Source organism: Empidonax traillii, unplaced genomic scaffold, assembly GCF_003031625.1.
Source record: "Empidonax traillii isolate 1590-97213 ecotype Southwest subspecies unplaced genomic scaffold, ASM303162v1 scaffold167:size2001844, whole genome shotgun sequence".
Classification (NCBI taxonomy): Eukaryota; Metazoa; Chordata; class Aves; order Passeriformes; family Tyrannidae; genus Empidonax; species Empidonax traillii.
The window spans coordinates 194,858-204,623 of record NW_020955360.1 but is presented as its reverse complement, the minus strand read 5'-3'; positions in this window follow the sequence as shown (position 1 = coordinate 204,623).

Below are 9,766 nucleotides of genomic sequence, written 5' to 3'. Positions count from 1 at the left end.
GAAAGCTTACCTGCTTTCATCAAAGTTGTTTAATTGCTGTTGAAATTCTTGTCATCTGGTTGAAATTGTCAGTGGTCAAAATTCTTCCTTGAATCAAAAAGTCATTATGTGTTTTTGGAGACTGACAGTTACACAAGCACAGTTACATGAGACACTGCAAATTTAAAATGCATTTTCCGAGTCACAGAAAGAGGGCAGAAGCCCATGAAAGGGGCCAGGGCTTGCACTACATGGGGAAGGTCAGCAACACAGCTGCTCTCCTATCCACTGTTTTCAGACCCTTGGCTTTGTAAGTAGAGCAATTTAGGACAGAGTAGTACTTACTCATTCGAGCTTTAGGTTGCACCTCTGAGCTAAATATCTTCAATTATCACCATCTCTCAGGTTGCAACAGGCATTGCTGAGGAAGTTCTCTGTGTGTATGTATGATGTGTTATACTCTTCATTTACCTGTATAAATATAAATAAGTTTTTGTATCCTTACAACTTTTCTTTCTGATGTAATCTATACTCTGCATTGCACTCTCCCTCTGATAAATAAATTAGCAATTTAGCAACTGGCATTTAAAGCAGTGTGCTTAGACTGATGTTTAACTCTCTTAGTAAAACTGAGAGGTTACCTGCAAGATGTGCACTATTCTCTGTTTGCTGAGCTTGATGGATCAGCACACTGTGCCTCAGTCTCCAAGCAATAATGCGTTCAGACTGGACATGCTGGGCTGCTCAGAACCAGCGTATTGAAAAAATCTCCCTGCCTTTAAGGTGGCCCCTTTCTGTGTGCACTCTCCCGCCAGCTGAAACCTTTTGTGGTGTGCTGTGTGGATAGATTAGAACTTGCAGTGTGTGTGACCAAAGGAAGACTTGAATACCTAAAGGCACATCATTCGTCCAGTTGCAGCAGTTAGTCTAGTAAAAGATACAAGATATTTGACAGCAACAAAGATACACATGGAGAAGATCTCTAACCTCTCCGACTCTTACTTGCCTGGCTGAAATTTACAGTTTTGCAAGTTCCTATAGTATGTGTGGAAGTAGCGCACTTCAAAAAACATGCCCTGTATTTCTTAGCAAGATTACACAGGCTTTAAACACTTCAAGGAACATTCCAGGGTTCAGTGCTGAGTTTCATCTTCTTAAGAGAAGGCAGGTACCAGCACAGTAACCAGGCCCATCTGAGATGGCCAAGGGCTCCTTCCTATTCCCAAAAAGACTCTGCAGAACTACCTAGTTTGCTCTGTGTGGGGAAAAAAAAAGCACAAGTGGGTAACTGTCAGATGTGCAGACATATACAAATATTAATGCATTTCTTTCTCCTGCGTGGGACACATCTGGGTCTCTTCAGAGAGTTTCCATGACTGGCTCAGGCCAGCACTGAGCCTTTTGGCTGCAAGGTGTTGCAAGTACTGCAGTTCCTCGATAAGTTGTGCATGTGTGGCCTACGTGGAGTACTTACACTGATATTAAAAATTGTATTTGGTGAATTATTTTGCAAAGCCAGGTGCAAAAACAGGACACTTTGGCACAGAAAGAACGATGCTGAAATCCACTTTTTAAATAGTGCTGCAGAGACTGTATCCCAGCCAGGCTGTGTCAGCATCCTGTGGGTCAGCACAAAATATCCATGTTGGTTTTGGACTGACTACACACCATGGAGCAAAACCCTGTGCTGGGTTGTAATACATGCAGCACTAAAAGATAGAGAGATTAAATAGATGTGGAGAGGACAAAATATCTTGGCTCTTGGGAACTGCCACAATTATGTTTAAAGTAACAGCATTCAGAAAATGGTTAAGAAAGTAAATATGACTCAAATTCACCTTGTAAGGAACAAATTAAATCAGCATGGTAGAGGATCCAAAGACAAATACATTTGGAAATGCTAATATGCTCAATTTGGGAATCTGAGTAATAAGAGGAACTGGAATTTCTCAATAATCAAGATAAATTCAAGTTAATGGTCCCATCAGGTTTCAGTGCTGGAGGGATTAATATTGTATTGCTAGAATATTGTATAAGCTGTTTAAGCAAGCTAAGGATGATAAAAGAAATTTTGTGAGAGGAATGATTTTGTCTATGGTGACATATATCTGCTTAACTTAGAACTGGGAAGGGCAAGATCTTGGGAAGCACAGTGCAATAAATACACTGATTGCCAAGGCCCAGGAGTGAGCAGGGGTGGGCAGGGGAATCTGAAAGCAGGATGAGCTACTACTGCATGTGGGAAGACAACTGTGTAATTATGGGGATCTTTATTTGAAGACTTGCTGAAGATTTCATTTAGCTGCCTGTGAAACATCACTAGAGTAGCATTAACTACTGGATGATAGTTCTACAAAATAAATTTTGTTATACCTGGGGTGGAAGAATTCTGCTTTCAGGTAGCCTGATAGATAAAACTTATTTATCCACCAGACTGGAAATCAGGGGTTGTCTCTGGAAGAAGTGATCGTGACCTAGTTACATTCAATATAGTTGAAGAGAATACAGTCCCAAACAGTAATATTCATACATGTTATTTTGAACAGGTCAATTTCCCAAAGCCAGGGACAGCACTTAGTAAAATTGACTGAGAAGAGAAAGGTATGAAGAAAACTGCAAGTTTTTCAAGGGGAGCTTCCTAAATTGGCAAGACATTGTAAAGACAGTTGTACGGCAAAAGAAAACAGAAAATAGAAATGGACTTACACATATGTACATATGTTTAAACAAGTTTAAATTTGTCCACACAAATATATATATGGGGTTATGTAGGCATACATATCTACAGACACATATGTAGGTGTGCATATACACGATACTTACATATTTAAATAAACTATGTGGCTTTATTAAAAAAAAACTGGCTACAAAAGGGAGATAGATATCCACTGATACATATATATGTTATGAAGTACAGAAATTACCAGCAAAACCTAGACCCAAATCTACTCTTGGCAAGCGAATGGTGTTCTGAATGTGTTTTAAATTTACGTAATGGGAAAAAAGTAACAATGGTGTGGACTGAGTGAGGGTCGAAGGTACTAAAACTATTAATAAGAAATGTATAGATGGCTAAAATGTTCAGAAAATATTTCTGGCTTATGTTTGGAAAGAAACAAAATTATGTACACATATCATGTGTGGAGGATGAGGTTTTTTTCCAATCCATCTGTAACTAAAAGAATGTTAGAAAATTCCTACTTTGAGGAAAAAGCTTTAAAGCAGTAGCCCTTCTATTACCTGCAGCTATGAATCCTAAATTTTTTGTTTGTTTGTTTTTATTTAAATTGGCTGAGAAACTGTCTGGCCCACTGCTGTTAACTTTTAATAAATTTGGGGACAAAGGAGAAATTTTCCAAGACTGAAAACATGCTCATTTTTTTTGCCAATGTCCTAACAACACAAACAGGATAATTCTGATAACAGCAGGGCAGCTAGCCTGACCTCACTTCCAGCAAAATAATAGAGAAGCTGATATGGGAATTCAAGTATAAAGAACAGGAATATTATTAATGGCAGCCCACAATGTTTTCCTTGAATTCAGGTCTTGTCAGGTAAGCTTGGCTTGCTTTTTTAAAGTAAGATTACCCACTTGGTTAAAAAGTAACTACATAGGCATAAAAGACCCTGGAAGAGTTCAGTTTGATATCCCACCACAATGTGATGAAAAATGTTGCATTTTACATTTTTGTGTAAGAACATGTAGAATGGCGAAGAGCTGGTATATCAAAAGGAGTTGATGCAAAATCAACTAAAAAAGATTTTTCTAGTGAGTTTCCAGAGCCAGATCAGAACTCAACCCTCTTCTGTTAATGTTCACTTCTTAGTCTTGCAGGAAAAAATAGCAAACCATTCACTGATTATGCATGGTGCTACAAAAAAGGGAATCTGAACTGCCTAAAAAATGGATTTCAGTCTGAAAAAAGCACTCCTTAATATGGCCAAATGCAAAACTATAACCCTGGAAACAGGCAACATGTCGCATATCTACTGAAAGGGAGCAAACAGCTTAACAAAAAAACCCAGAGACTTTAGAAAAACTTTGGAGATATTAATGGACAACCTTAGAATGTAATCATAGCCCAGTGGCAGGGCAAAATATCTGGTGTGATCCTTGAGTGTGCGCACAGAAGTGAAACAGGGCAAGAGTCTGATTTTCTCTGTCTTTATAGTACATATGCATGTGGAGAGACTCACAGAGTAACATCAATCACATCAGTCACACACAGCCAGCATTCTAAAAGACGATTTAAAAATTGGAGGAAAATGCAGGGAATAGCAAAAGTCTTACCTAAGAGCTAGATAATACACCTGCTATACTGACAGGTCAGTACCACAGTCTTTTTGTTCTACATAAAAAATAAATGCCGATGTTAGAATGAATGTAACACAGGTAGCGGTACAAGATACAGATACCACCTCAGGAAAGGCTCTTTCAGCTAGCGAGGAAATGCATAACATGAATTGATGACAATAACCTGAAGCAGTGCCATCAAATTAGCAATAAATTATCCATACGGTTTTACAAGTATGAACCATTACTTCCCAGAACAAGCTACCAAAGAGACCAGTGGACTCCCTACATTTTGGTCCTCAGACTTAGTGAAGTGCTCTTCTAGAAAGACTCCTGGTTAAACCCAGGCATTGGCATCCATAAAGGGCACAGAGCAGGGGATGTGCAGCTTGTGACATGCAAGAAGTCAGGAAAGATGATCTCCACCTCTCTTCTAATCTTGAACTCTGTGAACTGCTCCCAGGATATAAACCTGGCTGTGAAAGTTAATTCAAGAGCAAACTGAGCACAGTATGTACTTGTACATGCTTTTAGTACAGACATTTTACTCCACCTTAAACTATTCCCTTTACTGTGTATAACAATGTATAGGAGAATTAGAATCTCTCTTTATGCCAGAGAATTCTTTGGTAATTAGGAGAAAGCCACTTTTAATTTCTCTTTCTTTCTTTGCCCACTTCTAGAGAGTGAAGCTTTTCTCAGTCCTTCCCTCCATGCCGGAGGAACTGCAGCAAATATATTCTTCCAAAAAGGCACAAATAATCTGAAAACTGGAGGAGGGCACAGGACTGATGTTTCTAATAGATCAGAGAACTTCCATCCTGCAGAAGGTACTAATGTTACCTTGGTCAGCAATCTACTCGTACTCTGAACCTTTATGAGATAAATATAATTGTCCTAGGATTGGTTATGTAATGAGCTTTCTTTGCAATTTAACTAATGAATGTGCTGAGAGACCAGCTTAAACTTTTAACTTTGAGAATTTCTCCCAAGGGAAAACATATAGAGCCTGCCTATCTATAATATTATCCTCTCCCTACAGCCAGAGCAATTTGGCCACTTCAGTGTTTGTTTTGCTTATGTATGTTAAGTTCATGTTCTCACAGATTTTTCTGGAGGAGGTGGAAGGACCCCAAGATTTTACAGCTGGGTCTGGGGGTTTTCCCAGTCAGAGCCTTTCCTGATGGATGCCATGTGAGCTCTTTGGTGGGATGATTTCAGTTGCTGGTATGGCACAAATTGCTGTTTTGGGATTTCTTCCAGTAGAACCATATTTAATCCTGTGCTCTCTTAGTCCATGAAAGCAGTCCATTTCAGAAAAATAGTAGTCTGATACTATTATTGGTTAATTAATTGAGGACATATTAGAATATTCTGGTTTTTACTTTCTTCCTTCTCAGGAGTCATCTAGAAAATGTAAAGATATAGGATACAGAAGATCCAGTAAATGCTTTTGATAAATGAAACATGATTTCCCAGAGTAACATATACTGTGTAAGATCTTTGCCAACTGTAAATATCACCAAGTAGGCAAACTTTGGAAGTCAACATCTTATTTAAACTGTCACTCTGTACAGAATTGCTAGTTTAATATTGGTGATTAATGAGTGCAGAGTCCAGTCTCCTTTCCAAGCAGTGACACTCAGTAGTCCCCAAAGAGTCCATAGTACAAGTGCTTGGCAATCCTTTTATATTTTGTGATCCAATTCAGATTACTGATTTTCCACTAAGAGGAAAAAAGAGAGGGAACTGACATGAAAACAATGGCCTACATTCTGGAGTTGTTTCAACGCCTGATTATTCTCCCTGTCGGAGCTTGTTCCTGTTCTCCTGTACATCCCCACAAACCAAGGTGTAATCCCATGTGAGAACGTTGAATCAAATGCTCATGCCAGATGGGGATGTGGCCTGCCATTTTGGAGGTTCAGGAGAGACACTGCATCCTGGGGGACTCCAATCTCCTCCTGTCTGGTCTGTCCCCACAACCCCAAGCTGTGACCCACAGCCCCTGATGCTCCTTCCGTGGCACCATTCCTTCCACTACTCCTCCACTGAGGCAGAGTGCCAGCCTGGGCTACCCAACCCCCACCTCCTGGTCCCCATCCTACCATCCATCCATGGGGGTCAGGGACAAGGGTGTATTTTACCACTCTAGGTACATCACAGAAATACACAAGGAATCCCCAGTGCTGTTGAGTACTTGAAAGAGACAGCATAGCTCAGTCCCCTGCCAGAACTGTGCGGACAGGAATGCAACATGCACTGGAGACAGCTCTTTTATCTCCTTTTTTGCAATCAGTCTGCTGGCTGGCCAGGGCCAGGGGCTGGAAGAGAGCGGTCAGTGGCAGGCAAAGAGCTGACCTGCCTCCTGACTCTTCTGCTCCAGTTTCACAGGGCTGCACAGGCCTCTGTGTATGCAGGGCACAGTGATCTTTTCAACCCAACACAGATGGCATCCACTACAATATTATCAACTAACATTTGATTATAACAATTTCCCATAATTTGACTTGACTAATCTTCTAACTTGCACAGTGTGTACTGCCAATGGTTTCAATATATACTGAAATCAGTTAGTTGAAGTAAATAAATGAGTCTAGTGCAATACAGCTTATGTATGTTGTCCTGGAAATAATTTCAACATTAATGAAGTATGTAATATCTGCAGCTGAAAATGTCTGGGAATTGGAAGATTATGAAGCAGGTGTCAGTGCACCAGTCAGGTCTATGAGATGCTGCTGTCAAAATAATGAATTGTAGTCGGAAAATGCTCTTGCTTTTCTGTGTTGTTCGTGAAGAAAATCTGCCAGAGCCTTTAGCCAGCTGCAGGCAAAGGAGAGAATCAATAAATAATGCAATACACAGGCTGCAGATAGCTTCAAAGGAGGTTCTTCTACGTCCCTTCCCAGCAGATGAAAGACAGGTTTGGCTAGGATCTTCCATCAACAGGTACAGCTCACAAGCTCTTTGGTTCAGAGACAGTAAAAGACTCACCTTCTAGAGAAATAATTTGCCTGATATGTGTAAGGATGTACAAATGCCATTCCAGGGTGAAAAATACGGACAGGAACGAGTGCCCAAGAGGGTTTGGGTAAGTAGGAGAGTAAGGAGCAGTGAAAAGCCTTTCTTCTGAGCAGAAGAACTTCTTATAGAATTTGAGTGTAAAGGAAAACAGGAAAACATATCCTGAAATGGGAAAGGCTATTTAAGCAATCCAGTAACATTAGCGTGAGAACAAATGAGTTTGAACTGGCTGTTAGTCTGGAAACTTGGAAAAGCCTCCTGGCAGTGGGCGGGAGCAAAAAATTGGCTAGTTTCTAAAACAGAAATTAAGTCTGTAACTGTTTGATGTGGTCACCTGTGGCAGCAGGGCTCTGGGCTTTCTGATCTAGGGCGAGCAGCCTCAGAGAGACCTCCCATGAGAGGAAGGATTTAAACACAGGCTTTGCTCTGCAGGGATATATTTGCTAATGTTTAAGCTTCTGTAGCTTAAGCGTGTTTTTAAAAGTACATTGCATATGCATAGTTCAATTTTGCAGACGACTGACGCATGAGGCTTTCATATCTGGCCTTGTGACTGCCGTGGACATCTGGTCTCGTGCAGGCTGTGTCTCTCAGAATTGCACCCATCCTGGGGGAAGAGCAGCAGCTGCACAGTGCCCCAGATCCAGCACAGTACTGCTGTGTTTTGAACAACTGTACGCTGAACACTGGCAGGCTGGCTTGGCAGGGACCCATCCCAGGTTTCCTTGAGCAACTCGAAGCTGAGGTGCTGTGCTGTCAGGGCAGGAAAGGCAAATACTGCTGCAAAGAAGCATCCATCAGGCTAAGGGTATGACTGTCACACTGGCGGGTAGGACTTGACAGGTCCATTGATGATTTCTTAAAATAAATATTTAACTTGGGATTTTATAGTCACAAACAGCAAGTATGCTTTTAAAGTCTTTGAAGGGAAACAAACTTGCATAAGAATGAATTGGAGGCCAAGACCTGGTAGCCATAAATGTTTATATCAGAGCCTAGGGATTTCCTTCTCCTTGTTTTCAATATATACTGCAATTGCTCACTCTAAGTCCATCTCCAAAACTGCCTTGCTTCCTGAATAACACTTCCTTCGTTAGAAGCAAATGCTTAAGATGGCTGAAGATGCATTTACTAATGATTCACATAGCTGGAAGATCAGGGTTTCTTTTCCTCCACTGAAAATATTTTTTGAAAAAAGGTATTTTTTGCTGCCACTGCTTTTGTTACTAACATTCACACTCAGCTGTTGCAATACTATAAAGCAGCAAACACTTCATCTACAGTACAACATCTTATCCCCTTTTTGGGTACTTTTAAAACTGAAAATTACTGAGTGAGAAGGTTTAAAACAGTCTTAATTTTGCAGTGTTCAGAAAATTAACAGAGCTTGTATTTTCAGAGAGCTGATTCTGGAGTTTAAAAGTTGCTCTTATATGGTTCATGACTTCATCACGAACTTCAAGCGTACAGGAACAAGGTGAATATTCAAATTCCGAACTATAGACTTGGAGTTAGAACTTGTGGGCCTCATCTTCCTTTACAAAAGGGAAAGTCAACGTGAATCTTTCACCTTGAAGCAATTTTTTAAATGGTCCGCTTGACTGTTAAAATGTTGAGTTGCCAATGTAAAAGAAGCAAAGCATTGCAAGTAAGAGCCTGACTAAAAATGAACTTTGGTATATGCCGGAAAGAAAAGTAAAAGCTTCAAATTACACTACTGTATGAGCAGCCTGCTTATCTGCCTGCGGGAGACATGCCTGGGAGGGTGTGGTCTTTTAAACCTTAAACTGCTCAGGTTTATGCAATTCGGCTTTTCTGTACCTTCTGTCATGCCATAGGCTTCCCGGTCTGACACGGCCACCGGCCGCTCTCTGCCTGCTGCGACAGGGCTGAAGGTGGAGTGCAGAGCCCCTGCCTGGCCACGCCGGCCCCAGCCTGGGGATTTTACACCTGCAGGACCCTGCCAGCAGCGGATGAGAGGCACACTAAAGCCATACACGTGAGTTGAAAGACTTGTATCGGGTTTTTGTGCTGTTCCTGCTTTCCCCCTTCTGTTGGATGTGAGTTATTCCAGAGGAGCAAAAGGTGGAAGAAGATGCTCTGGTAAACAAATCAGCCTCCTTTTGTAGCAGAGGGAGCAGGTCCGAACCTCAGCCTGCTCTCTCTGGAGTGCCATGCAGCCAGGCAGTGATAAATATCTACTGTGCCTGTCATTAGTGATTCAGCGTCCCCATAATCTAATGCAGAGATCATTTTCATAATCTAACAAAGAAGGCCATATAATGTACCTGTAGGTTGCTATGTTTCTTGGTAGTCAGTGTTAAACTACTTACATACCTACTACATGCTAGTACGCAAAGGAACTGTGCTTAGTTCATTACTTTTTGGTTAATCAGATGTGCTTGGGTTTCTGCCTTCCCGTTGTTAACAAGGTCTATTTCTTCTGTAAAGTGTTTTGAAATCCAACTG